This window comes from Triturus cristatus, chromosome 12, assembly GCF_964204655.1.
Source record: "Triturus cristatus chromosome 12, aTriCri1.1, whole genome shotgun sequence".
Taxonomy (NCBI): domain Eukaryota; kingdom Metazoa; phylum Chordata; class Amphibia; order Caudata; family Salamandridae; genus Triturus; species Triturus cristatus.
Genome location: NC_140595.1, coordinates 1,780,961 through 1,799,309, shown reverse-complemented (window position 1 = coordinate 1,799,309; position 18,349 = coordinate 1,780,961). Strand labels below are relative to the sequence as shown.

The 18,349-nt window shown below is 47.4% G+C and overlaps 1 protein-coding gene across 2 annotated transcripts in view; it reads left to right on the top strand.

The window, feature by feature from the left end:
* PLK5 (polo like kinase 5 (inactive)) overlaps positions 1-18,349 on the top strand; it is a 175,512-nt gene that overhangs the window by 35,965 nt on the left and 121,198 nt on the right. Inside the window, exon 2 of one of the 2 annotated variants that reach the window (XM_085638421.1) lies at positions 12,531-12,682. The exons of the other annotated variant lie outside the window; for it this stretch is intronic. The gene's annotated coding sequence lies outside the window, so the exon portion shown is untranslated. The remainder of the gene's footprint in view (positions 1-12,530; positions 12,683-18,349) is intronic. 2 annotated transcript variants of the gene reach the window in all.

The window sequence follows — 18,349 nt, the reverse complement described above, 5'->3', positions numbered from 1 at the left end:
GGTACCTAGCAGGATCTGTCCAGGGTCCACAAAGTTAGGCGTCACCATGGTGACACTGGCACAAGTGTCCCTGTAGGCCTGAGCCACTTTTCCATTAATCAAAGGTGTCTGTCTGTATTTGCCCAAAGTATTGGGACTGGCATCAGGGGACATATCCATATCCCCTGTACAGACAAGGACGGCCTGAGTGAGTGTGCCGACTAAGTCGTCACTCCCCTCGGTTTCCAAGGTTAACCCAACTAATGCCTTGGGAGGCGCACTACCACTGCTGACTGTACTAGGGGGTGCAGGTGCCTTAGGGGCTGCAGTGGTAGGAGTTTGCCCTCCTTTCTTGGTGCACTCACTAAACCAGTGAGTCTTACTTTTACAGTATTGGCACCACCTTTTTGACTGGCCTTCTTGAGTCTTCTTCTTCTGTGAAGCCTGACCCCCACCCTCTTTGGTTTGTTGGGGACCTGTCGAAGACTTCTGGTCATTTTGTTCGTTTTTGTTACTACCCTTCTGGTCTGCTTTCTTCTGACCACCCTGGTTCTGGTTCTGGTTCTGCTTGACCCTTGTTCTGACCCATCTGTCTGCCTTCTTTCCCAATTCTTTGGGAGAGGTCAGATCCGAGTCGACAAGGTGCTGATGCAACAATTGGTTCTGACAGTTGTTTAAAATCTGTTCTCGCATGATAAGATTGTACAATCCTGTGTAATCAGTAACCTTGCTACCCAGCAACCAGCCTTCCAAAGCCTTAGTGGCACAATCGACAAAGTCAGTCCAATCCTGAGACTGAATTTTCTGGGTGTCCCGGAACAGCACCCGGTACTGTTCCGTGGTTAAGCCGAACCCATCAATCAGTGTGTTCTTCAGGACTTGGTAGTTGTTAGCATCCTCAGCTCTAGTAGTGAGGAGCTTGTCCCTTCCTTTACCTTCAAAGGAAAGCCACAGTATAGCTGCCCACTGACTTGGGGGGACGCACTGGACAGTGCAGGCCCTCTCCAAGGCAGTTATCCACTTGTGGATGTCGTCCCCTTGTTTAAAGGGGGGCACTATTTTACTCAGGTGTCTAGTGTCTATACCCCTGTCTTTCTCTCTATTGAGAATGCTGCCACCAGTGGGATCTAACCCACTTAATTTCTGCTCTCGGGCCAGGGCAAGTCTTTCTTTGGCGAGGGCAAGTTCTTCCCGCTCGATCCTCAGATTGACTTCCCTCATCTTTGCTTCATGCTCCCTTCTCTGAGGGGACGTCATTCCTCTCTGAGAAGATGCCTGAGAGACATGTGTGTGAACCGATCTGCCAGAGCCTCTGGAGAGAGACCTAGCTCGTCCGTTCCCAAGGTTAGGCCTGCTTGAGCGTGGGCCCGGGGCTCCCCCAGTTCCATTCTCATGCCTGCTTAAGTTGGTCCTTGTAAGCCTGCCGATTACCACTGGACCTTTGTCTGCCTCGTCTCCTGATAACTCCTCCTCGTCCTCCTCCTCTGTGTGGAGGTCGAGGTTTGGGTCACCGAGGGTTCCCTCTAAGGGAGGCATGTTCCCATCAGCATCGGGGGGACCTGTGTTAGAGGACCTCCTGGCATCGTACGTCTCTAAGAGACCTATCAAAAATGCGATGGTAGGGTTAGAACCCTGGTTTAGCTTCCTGGAGGCACACAGTTGTCGCATCTCCTTGAAGCTAAGAGCTGCATATCGTGACACGACCTGTGGAGGGTCACTGACCACCAAGGGAGTCTGCGAAGACTCTCCGTGGACCGACATGCTTTTCTAGTGAGGTGTAAGTGATGCACCTACCTACACTATGTGTTTACCTACTGATCCCTTGCTAAGAGTTGTAGTCAGGGTGTGCTAAGCCCTGTTACACTACAACAGCCGGTTCAGTAGAACTCGGAGTATTCTAAGTTAAGTTATATGTACCTGGGTACTTATGTGATCTTTCACTGCGATATTCTTAGGATACGTGTGTGGTAAAACAACAGCAAGCTCAAATCCCAACCGCTGCTCACCAATGTGAGAAGTTGGCCTGATATGTAGTGCTCACTATTCTAGTGATCACTGTGCATCATTCCAAACAACCCTTATTGATGATTGGTTGTAAGTCAACCTTATAGACCAGCTATCCTAGTAGCGTGGATACGAGCAGTCTTAGGCTAAACTCTAGAGGGCGTGTTAAGCCAGCTGTTTACCATCACATATACCCCTTGAACACCAAGTGAAAGGACACCACACAAGTTGTTATGAAAATAAAGGATATTTATTTATAACAAGACTACCCTGGCTCTTTATGAGTCAGGGAGCTAAGCACAATACAAAACTCTTAGGAAAATACTTCTGGTTGCACAATTTACACAAATGCCCGAGGGCACGAAACCATTACACTGCAAGTGGAAGGGGTGAAGTTAGAAAGTCTAAAGTTACTGATTACGGAGTGATCCGATCAGTGGGACTAAACGAAAAAGGAACTGGACACTTGTAAAGCGAACCTGCGATGGAGCACCGAAATGCTCGACTTACCTAGCCCAGAGGCTGCGGCTGTGGAAGGTTCGGCAAGATGTCGGAAGTCCTCGTTGTAGTCTCAGGAGCCTGAACGAAGAGTTGCTGGCAGGCGACCAGTGTCGATGTTCAGCGAGATCCAAGCCTGGATCGGTGATGAAGGAAACCTGAAAGCAGAGGGGACTCAGTTCTCAACCGCTAGCCAGCGATCGTGTGGGTACCAGGAAGGTACCGGCTGAAGTCACCTCGACCAGGTGAGTGGATGACGTCGGACTCAGCTGTTCCTCGGACCAGGAGGCGCGGCAGCGACCAGGATGGAGGCGAGCTGTCCCACGCAGGTGTCTGCTGTCGATGATGCTGGGCCCAGGAATGGGGCAGCGGATCTTGGCAGTGGCAAGCCCACGCGGTGGAGTCAAGATGGCGTCTGGAGTGGACCAGGAGGGTCCGTGGTACTCCTCTGTTGAAGGGGAGCAAGAGCCAGTCTGGAGCAACCAGACTAGTGATGAAACAAACGTGGTGCGTCGTGAAGAGGGTCACAAGCCGGTCGGCAAGTGGTCGAACAACGCGGTGAACAGCAAGGAGCTGCTCAGGGTTAGGGCTTCTCAAACCCTAGGTGCACTCACTCGAGGGTCCCTCGGTGGGCGTGCTAGATAAGCGTCGTGTAGGTTCTGAAGATGGCCGGTCCCGCAAGTCTCGTCACACCTACGGCTCTCAGCTGGGCTGATGAGGTAGGTAAAAGGTCAGAGATGGCAGGGGAACTCGGGTCTCGTCGAGCTGGGCAGTCTTGATCCGTGGGAGAGACTTACAGCAAACCGCAAGCGCTTAGGTGGTGCCTGCTGGTGCAGGGTGGCTACTCCTTAGCCACAAGGGAGAGTCTTCAGAAATAGTCAAGAGTTCCTTTCGTGGAAAGTAGTTCAAGATTCAGAATTATCCAATTTGGGAAGGGGACTCGCTCCTACCTTTATTCTAAGAAAAGGGGCTGGCCCGTGACTAGGTTCTACCTATGGGTGGAGCCAGGAGGGGGGTGGTTACACCCCTCTCCTTTGTCCGGCTTCGCCCCAGCTCAGGGGCTGGTGTGCCCCCGAAACTGGTTTGAGCCGGGCTATGCACAGTGAGCACCGGGGTGCCACTGGCAATCACCTTCCTTTCAGCCCTGCCTACCTGGGATACACAAACCCTGTCTGGGATGGTGCTAACACCGCCCTCGACAGGAAACCCTTTGTCCAGGCTCCCCTCGCTGGAAGGTCTCCCAGCAGCAGGAGGTCAGACTTGTGTCTGGTGGCAGCATCCATTTTGTGATGCTGAGGCTTGAGTCAACTTTAACCGGGGTTCAAGGTTACTTCCATGTCGTGCCCCTCTAAAAGGGGGGAATGCTAACCCCGTCGCCAGAACTGGCGAGGGGTTCGTATTCCAATTCGTACGACACCTTACTCGACATGTGTAGGTGATGCGATGCCAAAGTTAGCAAATAACCGCGAGGATTATAATGCATTTAAAAGTAGTTGGCCCGCGTCACCATGGAACGGCTATTAGGACTTGGTTCCGCAAGCCGTCGACGGGCTCAGCTCGCGCCAGAGCACCGTCCCACATGATTCCCTGCACTCTGCCTTCAGGATTGATAAGGCCTGCCATAGGAGTGACTGATAGGAATCCATGTGTCCATTTTAGGGTTAGGTGTAGGAATACTACACCTACAGCAACGGGTGATTACACCACGTTGCCCCAGCTGTCGTGCAGCCAGTTGTGTCAGATTTGGGCGGCCATTCCAGGGGTGGCATAATACATGCTGCAGCCCCTGGTAGGCCCTGGGTACACCGATGCCCTGGATACCTGTGGTATGCTGAGACAGGGACTGACAAGGCGGCCCAGTTCCAATTGGTGGATGCACCTAATGTACATGTGTTTAATTTCGAGAGAGAACAGCTAGGCTGTGGGTCTGATTGGCAGGCCCACAGCCGGGGAAAGTCATAAACCAATGAAGCAAAAGCAAAAAACCTGGGTGATCATAGGATTGCAGACCCTACTCTCCTACATCGGGCACTCCATTCACCACCTCACCTGTCAAGGGCCCGGACTCTGCCCATGGAAAGCAGCAGCACTCTCTCCTCGTCTTGGACTGCCAGGACGAGAGACAAACAAGACTTCTCGGATCCCTCTTGAGTCCTGACCTTCGGATCCAGTAAGTGTTCCTGCCCTAATTGGCTCGCTGTTTCTTCCACCCTTCCTGTTAAAAGTATAGACTCATGAAGTAATGTGTGCAGCATTACAAATGGGTTTCCCTCTTCCTGCACTGACATCTGAGATTATGAACGTGCTAAAAGCCCATCTCCCAATTGTCAGCAGACAAAATTTCATATTGTCATTACAAGAAAGCTGGTCTCACGCCGCCCCAGGACAGATTCGAGTTAAAAAGCAGCATGTCTAAAATTAAATGTACTGTTACGATCCATTGTCTATAATTTAGCTGAATAGGATGTTATCTTTTTCTAGAAGCACAAAGTAGATAAGAGACTAGTACACAAGAGGAGGGTTCATTACCATCCCAGTGGTGGTGGTGGACACTGGACAGACAAGATGCGTGGTGGGGATTCTGCCACCCTCCAGGCATAATTTAGGGGCATATTATCAAGGGCAATATTGCCGCTTTAGAGGCACTTTTTGCCGCTAAAGTGGCAATATTTTTATCACCCTATTAGCATGCTGTCGCTAACAGCGGTTAGCGACAGTTTACTGGCATTAGCGCCCGTTTTGTTTGCCGCTTTGCATGTCAGCGATATTTATCGCTAATGACATGCAAAGTAGGCGTTCCTCACTAAATTGAACCATTCGCAAAGACAAGTTCTCCCTATTATCAATGCCCGTGTTGCTGTAAAATTATCGCCGTATGCTAACGTCTGCAAAAATCCAGACTTAGCTATACATATAATGGGAGGTGGATTCTACGGCTGAATCCACATCTCCCTTTCATCAAGGTTTTCCCTATCGCTGCAGGAATATCGCGGGATTTTCTGCGATATTCCTGCATTTCGCCGCTATCGCTGGATTTTTTATCACCTTGGAGATAATTGTTGATAATAACGCGCTATCTCGGCGATGAAATCCAGCGATAGCCGGCGATAAATAAACTTGTGCTAAGCGCGCTTAGCGATAATTGTCGCTGGCCGTTGATAATATGCCCCTTGATTTCTACGGTAAACTGAGACATCGCTCATAGGGTTAAGGTATTTACAGTCAGCAGAGAGCAGCATGTAGCATTGGTGATGAGCACCCAGCAGCCATTTTCAGTTAATTACAGTGCCACATCGCATATTTAATTTCATAGCGCACTGTACCGGCTCAGACCCAAATGATAGAATTAATTACAGTTAGAACACAGCTTCTATCTGTACAAAGATACGTACATTCATAAATAAGTACTAACTCTTCGAGGCGCATCAAAATATGGCATGAAACAATATCTGGCCCAACGAATACTTTTATATTTACCTGTCAAAAAACATATAATCAAATGAACCATTTGGTGAATCATGTCACTGTATATTGCAAAACCCCTGCATAAGGGTGACCGCGCGTGTTGGTAAACTCTGCTCCGCTGGCGGAGATTTTTATCGAACTTCATGCTCCAAGTGGAGTGTGGAGTGCCAAAAACTCTGTGAACTCCTATGGCGGAGCGGAGTTCACTGCCCACCCTTAACTGTAACTGTTGATTTCAGTGAATTTTTAAGGTTTTTCAAATTCTATTCCCTGACTATAAAGGTCCTTGTAACCTTTGTTTTTTTAAGTACATTTCGTGTTTTTTTTTAACTAGTAGTCACATTTGCAGAGTGGCGGAGAAAGGGGATGGGGCCTCCAACCACCTATCAGGAATCCTGCTATGTCGGACTTACTGGAGGTAAACACAAGGAGTTGATGGACGGAGCTGAAACTTTTCTGACTCTCAACCCCAGTCACAGGTCTGGGTTGAGTCTATCATGGTCCTTTAGCTCACTTCGCCACCCCAGTTCACACCCAGCTTAATGCAAATCTGTCTTGACCCTGTGCCTCATGGGAACAGTCCAGTCCGAACTGCCAAGCCAAAGCCTTCCCTGGACGGGAAACAAGCATCCTGGGACCGGTTTCAGAGTAACACCCCTCATCAGCCAGGCTAGCTTGTATCCAGTGGGAAAGTAAGCAAGGGACCCATGTCTGGGCATACTCTGCCAACTTAGGGTGAACAAAGCAAACACAAGGAGATGATGGACGGAGTGCTGAAACTTTTCAGACACTCACCCCCAGTCACAGATCTGAACTTACTGGAGGTAACAGAAGGGCTTCTGGGCCCCCAAGAACCTTAAGCATCCAAGAGGACTACATTCCCCAGCCAGCAATGTGCCGGGAGGCACGTTTGCTAACTGGTGGAGAAGGGGTCCTAACACCTCAATTCCGCTGTGTGGGACTTACTGCAGGTAACAGAAGGGCTTCTTGGCCCCCAAGGACACTCTAGAGTCAAGGGGACTTCATCCCTCAACCAGGAGAGCACTAGTAGTTGCTTTGGAGTGGTGGAAAAAGGGGGCGTGGTCTCAAAGCCCTCTCAGCAATTGCTCTCTGTGGGACTTACTGTAGGCAACAGGAGGGCTAGTTGGCCCCCAAAGGTCCTATGGAGCCAGGGGTACTTCATTCCCCAATTATCAGTGCTCCAGGTGGCACATTGGCAGGGGTGGAAAAAGGTTGCGTGGCCACCAACGGCCTTTCAGCAATCACGCTGTGTGGGACTTACTGGAGGTAAGAGGAATACTTGGCCCCCAGGGACCCTCAAGAGCCAAGGGGACTTCATCCACCAACCAGCTGTGCGAGACATTGTTTTTTACTTGCACTGAAGGAACGGACTCACTGTAGTCAATATGCCGTGCACTACAGGACCCAGAAGGCCAGGTGACTGGCCACGCCCACTGAGGCAGGTTCCCGGTTTAAAGAGAGTGCAGGCAATCTGTTCTTTTCACTCGCATCACAAGCCACTGAGGAAGGGAATATGAATCCTGAAACGCGTATGGCTGAAACTGCGCTGTGCATGTCCTGTTGAATCCGGTCTGCAAACTGCCAAATAAATCAAGTTTGGACTTATCTGAGTGTTGTGGCTTCTCTCCGCTGGGGCGTTTTGGATGAATATATATATATATATATATATATATATATATATATATATATATATATATATATATATATATATATATATATATATATATATATATATATATATATATATATATATATATATTCCAACCAAACCCGACTTCTTATGAAAAAAATCGGACACCGACACTGGAAATGCTTTCAGCCATCCGGCCTCAGGTATTTATTTTCTTTCGTTACGCGTTTCGGCACAACTGCTCACACATTTTAACGCGAACAGATCAAATTCTTTTAAACCTAAGTCACAAAGTCACATGATTAGCTCCTCAATGAACATGGAAAACAGACTATTACTATTGTAATGCCGGTTTGTCATTCAACTGTTTGTTATCACGACATAGTGCCAAATTATCTCTAAACATGATTTACTTTACTTCAAGAAATCAAAAGGATTGGATTTAAAATATATATATACATAATATTTCATATATTTACAATTTAATCGAAGCATCCATTTAAAGAATTTTTTAGAGAGAATAACATTATTTGATACACAGTTGAAAAGACTCTATATCTTAATTCAGTAGTATAAAGTGCTTTAGATTCCATATTCAAAATTGCTGTACAATCTTTTGGCGAGTGCCCCTGTCACATTTTTCGTTATATCCATCCTTCATAAATAGGCCAACCCGCGATGACAATTTCATTTCATTCCAATTTTGGGACCTTAATATCCAAAATGAAGGAGAAGGGAGAGAAGGACATATAATGATGATGTCATTGTAGGACATATGCTTCACAAAGATTACTATCAATAACAATAAAGTGCTAGTGCTTTGCTCAATGCAAATATACGTGCAAACAATGCTAAATAAAGTGCAAGTGCATTCATTTGTGCAAAGATCGCAATGTTGTAACAATAAAGTGCTAGTGCATTACAGTACTTTATCTTAAAGAACAGTTCATATGAGCTTCCTATTTATGTCCTGTCAGTAAAAACTCTCCTTAAAACAATAATATAACGAAAAGACATAGAGAGGACAAGCTATTTATTTGTGACTAATGCTGGTAAAAATCAGTAAAAAGCTTAAAAAACCCAAAATTATTCAGATGGATACCTCTACTTCAAATGTACATGTAAGTCTTCTTCAACGTTCATACCAAGTGGGCTTTTCGTATTAAACATGATTATATATTTAGACTCGAGTTTCCTTAGTTTCCCTTCTCTATCGCCCCCTCTTTGTTCCTTGGGGATTTGGTCAATAGCGAAGTACACTAGTTCACTAGTGTTTCCTTTGTATGCTTTAAGGTGTGTCCTCATTAAGTGCAATGCACCGGGTCTTGACGCATTTCTTAAAGAAATGCGTCAAGACCCGGTTCCTGGAAAAAGGTGCTTTATTACTATTGGCGCAGGCAATCACATGACAGAGGCACCTGACGCGTTTCAGTATTTGCCTTTATCAAAGGTATGGGTATGTGATCAGGCACACCTGGGACATTGCACTTAATGAGGACACACCTTAAAGCATATAAATATCTATAAGCGCGCACCGTGCTAGTACCATGCGAGCACCCTAACGTGCGCGAGCGTAATTCTGATTGGTGGTTACATGTTAGTCAACGTTCGAATCGGTCGAAATCAGGAAGTGTCGGTGTCATGCCCCGCGGTCCGGCCCCTGTGTGCAGTGTGTATTTAAACGGCGAAGGGCGTGCAGACGCCGCTTCGCGTTCTAGCTCTGAGCCCCAGTTCCGTCTTGATTGTTTTTGCCTGACTTCCGGTTACACGTACTTCCTGTTTTCCAGCGCGAAGCCGCGGACGAGTCGAAGCAGACGCGTCCCGGCTCCGGGGTTGTTACCGCAGTTCCCTCTGGTGAAGCGTAGAGGCGCTCCTTTCATCCGAGCGGCCGAGCGTGTTGGCGCTCCTTCCATCAGAGCGGCCGAGCGTATTGCGCCTTACCAAGTAAGTTCTAAGTGTAATTTAGCAGTGCGGGGGTCGCCCGTCACTCGTCTCTCCTTACATCGGTGATTGAGGTTGGCTGACGGTTAGTGATTCCCATTGCCTGCACTGTCCCTTTTCTGATATCCCTCTCCAGAATCAACCCCTCTGGCTAGAGTTGTGTTGTGTTATATGTAAGCCTGTTACATCCTACTTCTGCATATCAGGCTTGAGTTGTGTCGTGTTATATGTCAGCCTGCTACTTCCAGAATCAGGCTTGTATGGTGTTGTGCTTACGCCTCCTGTTAAAGCGACTCCAAGTCTGGTGAATTAGTTGGAGTCAGACTTGGTGCTCTTACCCCAGTTCAAGCATCAGAGGCCTCTTTGGCGCATCCACTACCTGTCCCTACCCTATGTTCTCTTGAAAACGCATCAGGCATCCTAGGGTGATTATTGCGAGGACCATTGAGCAGTGGATTAGGTTTTCCACCTTCCTACATAAGAATCACGGTACTCGACCTTCCTACACATCATATAAGCATATGGGGAATCATATCCTTACATCCTTTATGAAACTTGTCTTTGTTGTTCTCAGCCTGTAAAGTGACTTACACATTGTGAAACTGAGTCCTCCACTGGGAACCGATCATAAGTGGGTCGTGCAGAGGTATTCCTACTTATTCCTGCAGGCCATAATCCAGGAGGCTGGCGTTGATCCCGGTAGGTGTCTGGAGGGGAATGAAGTGAAGAAAGCTCCAGGGTAGTGCTGTAGTAATATTCATATACCTACCTTTGTGTTACAGCTGAGGGGCGCGATCATTCCTTCCTGTAAAGAACCATCACCTTCCTGCTATTTCGGCTGCCAGAATCATCCTTCAAGACCTGCCTGTGTTCCCCCACCTATCCTTGTTTTGTTTCCCTGTTTTCCCCAGCGGGTCCTTCGTACTCTAGAGTTTGATAGAGTCGGAGGAACGTGGGGGACGACTGTGGACTTTTCTCCAACGTTCCGCGATCATTACAGTCGGCCGCCATTTTGTTTGTTTTCAGTGCGAGAGTGAAAAAGGAAGGTGGCGAACGTGAAAAGGGGGCAGGGTAGAGAGTTCCTGACCCCCTAGCCTTTGTCAGGGGGTCCCTGAAGGACCCCGAAGGCAGAATTTTTTTTTTGTTTAAATCGCGGGGGTGCGCACAGTGAAACCCCCCCCCAAAAAATAATAATTTTAATACGTAGTTTATTGTAAAATAAATATATTAAAAAAATAATAATACATAAATAAATTAGCATTTAAAAAACCGTACAAATTCACTGAAAAAACCATAGGTTTCACACACGTTATAGTTAGGAATTAGCATTTTAAAAAACTTGCAAATTCACTTAAAAAACCATAGGTTTCACACATGTTATAGTTAGGTGGATATTTCACTCGTAAAAAACCAATGAAATTCCCCCGTTATTGTTAGTTCAGATAACTATAACTCGCGCGACCGCCACTCTATCACAAGGATGATGTCATCAGTGATGTCATGAGCGATGCCACTGACCATGTCATGAGTGATGTAATATGTGACGTCATGAGCAGTGGATTGCGGTCGCGCGAGTTATAGTTATCTGAACTAACTATAACGGGGGAATTTCATTGGTTTTTTACGAGTGAAATATCCACCTAACTATAACATGTGTGAAACCTATGGTTTTTTAAGTGAATATATATATACATACATCCAAACAACCAGAGTTTGCCTGTGATGAGAGGCCCCTGAAAGGTAAGTGTTCATTGAGCTTTTAATTTGATGGACGAAGACAAACAAAACAGCATGGTGTCACACAGTAATTCAAAAGTCCATCCGACGCGTTTCGTGCCCAGAAGGCACTTCTTCATGGGATTCGGGCTTTCAATCAGCTCAATGCTACAGCGGTATTGAAACTCCATATATAACAATTCATACCGCGCCCAGAGTGGGCGTGGCCACCCGCATGGCCTGTTGGTCTCTGTGGTGCCTTGTGATACTACAGTCAGGGCCGTTTCTAGGTGTTTTGCCACCCTAGGCGAGAATTGAAAAATGCCGCCCCCTCCCTTTTACTACCATCACTCTCTCCCCCTGTCATCAATGCTAGCCTCAATAGTTTTCTGCTTTGAAAGAGTTTCTATTATGCCCTTTTGGGTCTTTTTTAAGCATTGCACTAACGCATTGGTGTTGGTTAGCACACAGCGATGCGGTAAATCAGTCTAGCTTGCTCTCACATTCCCTCAAAGGTGAAAAGGTAAAATTTGTTCCTTGACTGGATATCACATTCTTTGGAAATCCAACCATGAAGATGAGTGCAAGAGGGCCCTCGCCATTATCTCAGAGGCACCACCTAGGAGTACATATTGGCATGGTCCACCACACCTTAGATACACTTATGGCCTGTGTCCATCATCTCACATGGGACATCAATCATTGGTAGAGGCAATGAAGGAGCCTTGGAATGGCCTCTAGTTTTGCCACCTACTTTAGATGTTGGGTATGGTGGTCATACCTGGTTAGTAGAACAATAGATCTAACCTGTCCTTTTTCTGTTTGGCTGAAAGTAACTTATGAGCTAGAAACAAGATAACGTTTCTGTGTGCCTCTAGAGCTATCAGAACAGGTACTTGCACCTGTTCTGGTTCTATAGGTTTTCTGTACAGTAGACCTTCCTCTCAGACCAAGCTTTGACTGCTAACCACCCCAGTGACAACTTGTTCTTTGACCACTATGCATAGGCCCAGTAGAGTAGGACACTCTTCCTGTGTTTGTTTGAACTTCCACCTGTAGCTCTGACAAAGACCCTGAGTCCAATACAAGAGTGACCCCAGGGGCCTCAATGTCTGGAACAAAGGCAGTGGGCACCATAACAATATATTCTCAGACCCTGCCCTGGATTGCACTACAATACACTTTCTAGATCCTTCTCCTCCAGTATCTGTTCCACAGCTATGTCGACCAAGACCATCTAGCTGTTGACCTCTACCACGCGTCTGTTTGTTTGCAGCGGCTGCCAGGAGAGGACTCAGACAAGCTGCCTGAATTCACCAGCACCGGCGGCAAACCGAAAATGATTGCAGTGGTAGGTGGCACGAGGCAGCCTGCTGCAGAGTCAATGGCCACGGCCGGACACACAGCGTGATCGGATCACCAAGAACAGTTAAGTAAAGTTAGTTTTGCCACCCCTACCGGAGTATCTGCAAGAGTGCTAGATTAGTGCCCTTCAATTTCTGGTACTGTGCAATACGTTTAAAATCTTCTTAGTGTTTCTCGTTGCTGAATTCAGTGCATTTTCTGATATTTATGTGCTTCCCTCATCTTTATGTTGCTTGCCAGAAAGTGTCACTCAAAGTCCCTGAAATCAAATGTCACTCATAAATACACTGAAATTATGCAAATGTCACACATAGCATTCTGAAACCGTGGCAGGTATGGTTTTAGTGCCTGAATGAGCCGGCCCTGCACGCACTTCAAACCCCCCTTGGCTCCAGACACGGCCCCTCAACTTACTGCTTGCTTACTTTACTTAATACTTAGCCTGGGCCAGGTTATAACTAACTGACCAGGCCTTTAGCCCCCTATATTTTTTTTTACATCTACCTGCCTGCCGCAGCCGACGCGCATCCCACCCCAGCCTCCCCCGGAACCTGATAGGCCTGAAGGCCGCAGCGGGAACTCTCTTTCTCTTTCTCTGCCTCTTGCCCGCCGCGCGCGGTAAAATTGAAGGCGCTACGCTACCTGGCCTCACGGGAACTACACGGGGATTGCTCTTGAGAAAGTCATGGATGCAAGGACCTCCATCAAGGATCGCAGCTAATTTTTGATGGTAGATATGGGGAGAAAGCACACCTGCCCAGCCTCGACTGAGCTCACTAATTTTTAGGGCTGATTTACTGAATATGTGCTTCAACTCGGGCACCTGCTTTATTTATATATGGAAGTGCTTCCTGTTGAGGTTTTGCCGCCGGCCGCCCTCTACCTTTTGCCGCCCTAGGCAGGCGCCTAGGCCTGCCTAGTGGTAGAAACGACCCTGACTACAGTGTGTCGCCGAGCTTTTCACCTTTCTGAATTAAAATCCCAAGTGGGTTGTAATGGCAATTCTGTCGTTTTGCAAGACGTTCACATCCTCCATCAGCATATACCTATCCCTTTAGCCGGAACGTCGGTTGGCGTCTCGGCAGGACTGCACCAAAGCACAGCGGGGCTCTTCGCGTGGCTCAGGCGGTATATATATATATTTTTTTTTATTATCTGGAGGGGGGCTGAGTAGCCCCACTTCCCTGGGCCGATTTCGGCCCGTAACCCCATCCCCGGAGCCAGGCTATTTTGAATCCGCCAGGGTTTGGCCTCTTCTTTATTGCTTTACATTTTAAAACAAGGGAGGGGGCCAGCGCAAAACCCACTTCGGGCCGATTTTGGCCCTGGGGACCCCATCTCCCGGGGCCCGGCCTTTTAAAAAAAAAAAATCATTAATACTAGGGGAGGGGGCCACGTGCCCCAGGGGCTGATTGCAGCCCGGGGACCCTATACCTCAGGGCCCACCCATTTACAGATGGGGAGGGGTCTTTGCGGCACCCCCTCCTGGGCAGAATTGGGCCCCGGGGACCCCATCCCCAGGGGCCCACCCATTTACAAATGGGGAGGGGTCTGTGCGGCCCCCCTTCCTCGGCCGAATTGGGCACCGGGGACCCCATGCCCCAGGGCCTGGCCATTTAAAGTGGGTAACTCCTGGGCACCCATTCACCACCGGGGCCATGGGTGGAGCCTCAAGGCCCTCGCGGTCCCTACCGGCTCCCCGCCTCCTGCGGGAGCCAGCATTGCTTTGACACAGAGAAAGCTGCTAACATGCAGCTCCATCTTTGTCAAAGCAATTGTGCTCGCTTTCAGGAAGCAAGAGCATTTCACTATTATCACTTGCTGAAAGCGAGCAAGTTTGCAGTGACTTAGCGGGAGCGGTGAAGCTCCCACCAAGCCATAACAAACAGCTATGTACCAGAGGTGAGCCTCCCAGGACATAGCAGGAGCCTGCCCTGGGGGGTGGTGGTCCCCAGGGCCATCTTTGGCTCCAGGAGGAGGGCTGTGCGACCCCAATCTATTTATTTTAGAATTTGCCCCGGGGAGGGGGTGGATCCTGGGGCTGGGGGTGGTCTGCGCGCCCCCTCTACACTTTTTATTGTAATGCCCCAGGGAGGTGGTGAACCACAGAGCTGGGAGGGGGTCCGAGAGGCCCCACCATTTATTATGTAAACAAGCTCCGGGCAGGTGGTGGTCCGCAGGGAGTGCCGTGCGGGCAACCCCGCATAATTCAAAACAAAACCCTAGGAAGGTGGTGGTCCCCGGGGTTTAATTAAACCATAGGAGAGGTCCCCATGCGGCCTGCCTTTATTTTTCATATGTCTCCAGGATTTGGCCCTAATGGAGGTTCTTTTAAAAGACGTGCGGGAGCCCACACATCTTTTAAATTTTGCTGCGGATCCGCGAGACCCCCCGTGAATTTGCAGCAAAAGTAAATTAAAAAGAATACTTTAACCCCGGTTGGGTCCTTGTGGAACCCCCAACTATATCTGGGGGGCTAGGGTATTCCTACCCCACCCCCTTTCCTTTATTTTTTACTTTTTTTGTGGGACTCGACTTCAAGCCAATTCCCAAGATGGTTGCCAACACTTCCTTGTTGAAGTGTTGGCAGTAAATCAAATTTCAGTAGGATCCGTGGGTCTACTGCAAGGACTCGCGTCACCAGATACCTATATTTTTTTAATTTAAATATCTCTGAAACGACTGAATGGATTTCAAAAAGTACACTTTCTGGGCTAACATCTAGCTTTCTACCAAATTTTCCGTTCAGAGGTTCGGGCTGTAGTCTTCAAAAAATGAAAAATCCCCACAGACATAACATGGGGAAGATGGGTTTTAGGACCCTCCCCTTTTTTCTTGTCGACAGCTTAAGGGATCACTCCCAAACGTCCAACACAGCAGCTGCACCAAAAAGGGGATGTTTTTTGAAGATTCGTCAAGCGGCACCAAAGTTATTGACAAAACAAAAAACGCTTTTCCTATGGAAACATTGGTCCTAACTAAAACTACCTACTGGCTATCGCCAGTAGGTAATTAAAAAAAAAGATATATATATATATCATTTTTTTTAAAGAAGTGCTCGGGGTCCCCACACTTGAGCAAAACTAATTGGTGCTTATGACTTCGATGAGTATTCCCCTGTAGGAGAACTAGGATTACAGGTAATACATTTTTACTTTTAGCCCATACACCCTGTGCCCCCTTTCTTTATTAATCCCACCCCACATAAAACCCTCTTCATACAGCGTTCTTGATGCTTCCTGTACACTACAACTGCTATGTTATGTCAACAACCACAGGTTGTTCATAATTTACCTCCCAACCCCTTTTCTATCTGAACCCGCCACTCTCAGACTCTATATAGGTTGTCCCTGTCCTGCCTGAATACCTCAACTCTCATTTTGTGACAGCAATCTCTGATTGTTCGTGCATCACTACCCCCAGAATCAAGAAAGAGCTGTGAGTCTGAGTTCAGTCCAATTAAGCCACAGGCACCAATCCTGAGAGTGCCCTTCTAACAATTACTTTCAGTTCCAACTTTGCAACCATACTCCCATAAACCAAAGACTATGGTTTTCCGGAAATGCTTGGTGGGTCATGGGAACAATGCTACCGGTAGCTTGTTGGTGTCATTTATGGTCAGAGCTACAGCAAGATCTGGTTATCTTCAAACAGCTGACTTTCGTTCTTGATTATGGTAAACAGTCATGGCAAATGCTTTCGCTTTGCCTTAATCTTTGCCAGTCCAACATTTTTCTCTCTGGGGTCACAATGCAAATGCTCACAGCATCCCTCTTTATCAAGGCCCTATTTACAAAAACCAACAATATAGAACCAAAGTCCTATTCCATTCTTCCTAGCTGAGGTATTCAGACAACTGGCCGACCTTGAACAGTCTAATTTTTCTAAGTAATCCTTTTAGAATCCAGGACCCTCAGTCAAGTGCCTCAAGTAGGCACCGCAATAGGGGGGCTGAGATAGGTGGCGGCTCACCTCAAAGTGGACCACCAGCTCGATCCCAAGATCCCACTATGAACTTTTTAACGGCAGGAACTTTATTATATGCTATTGGCGCTGGAAGTACCATGTCAGCTGGCACCAGACTTGTCCTCCAATATAATCCTCGGTAAAGGATTTAAAGTGCACTCATTCCAGCTAAATATACTTAGGTATGCATTCATACCTCTGAAGCTGGCAGAGTGTTTGCGTACACATAGTTTGTCAGCAGAAGGCCACATTTTTTGCATTGATTACTCCATTTGGAAACCCCTCTTTGCCTTACTCTTTCCTGCCCCACAGGCAAAATCATGGCTGCCCGTACCACAGATCCGGCCCTAACAAAGATCTCTAAACAAAGAGTCACCAGGAGTGATACTTGCAGGGTATTGGACCAAAATCTCTATCACAGGATTGTCTCTGAATTGAAACTTGCTCCCCATGCATGAAACGTTACTCCAAGAAGTGGGATTCAGACCCAAACAGAGATATTGGGCTCCAAGATGCTGGACTCAAATCCATTGAGTAAGAGCAAGGCTTGGGGCTGATAATGCGTGAAAATGTACCTTGAAAAGTAAAACCTACATCCAGTGAGTGGTATCGTGCTCCGATAGGTGAAACTCACACCTGGTAAGTGAGAATTTGTTCTCCTAATAAAAAGAACTGTGTACCAAAGCATGAAGCTTGCACCCAATGAGAAAAGCTGTGCACCAACATGTGGGCCTCCCACAGTGAATGAGACGCTGCACTAAGTTGTACGACTTGCATCCACTGAGAGAGTCTGTACTGTAGGAAGTGATGCAAACAATGAAAGTCTCTGTGCTCCAAGGATGTGGACTCACACCTAGATAGTGAGACTGTACTCTGAGGTGTGAGACTAGCACACAATGTAAGAGATTGTGCAGTAAGTAACAAGTCACACCGAAAGAGGGAGATTGGGCACCAAGGTGTGTCACTCGCTGGAAACGTGAGGATGTGCTCGAAAAAGAGAAACAACACACAATGAATGAGACGGTGCTTTAATGCATGAGACTTGTACTCGGTTAGTGAGGCTAAACTTGTTCCCATTGCTGTCGCTCTGACATTGATGTCTCACATCTTGTGTGCTTTCCTCCAGCGTGGACTCTTTTTGCCAATTCATTCTGCTCTGTGAGCTCCTCCTATCTCGCTTCACTGCCCCATTTGCACTAGCCCTGGTAATATGTGCCCCCCCCTTGACCTACACTGTTGTGCTGAGTTCTCTCTTGCCGTCCAGCTGAGCTCCATGAGCTGCTCTCTGTCCCATGGGACCCCAGACTCAGGCTCTCTTCTGCTCGCAGAGGCTGGATTTCCGACACGGGACACAGACACACTCACTAAAAAGCTTAAAATAATCAATAATAATTTTAGCCATTATAAAAACAATAATAAAGGTGGCACAAAAAAATGTACATTTGTAGAGCTACAATTATTTATACATTTAAATGTGTGGAAATGTTTTTGAAGATTCTTCAACCCAGTAATGTTCGAAGGGGCTCAATCCAGTCATTATATCTCAGCGCAAAATGAATGTTCTGTGTAATTACTATTTCACATGAAAGTGAGTGAAGGAGGAATATTGCCAGCACGGAAGGAAAATAACATGTTCACAGATGAGGAGAGGAAGATAAAGAAACTAGAAGGTAGACATAGAGAGGGAGTGTGTGTGTATTTGCACGAGGGGGTGACACAACAAATGACATGTGGAGAAATAGAGTGAAAAGCGAGTGATGAAGA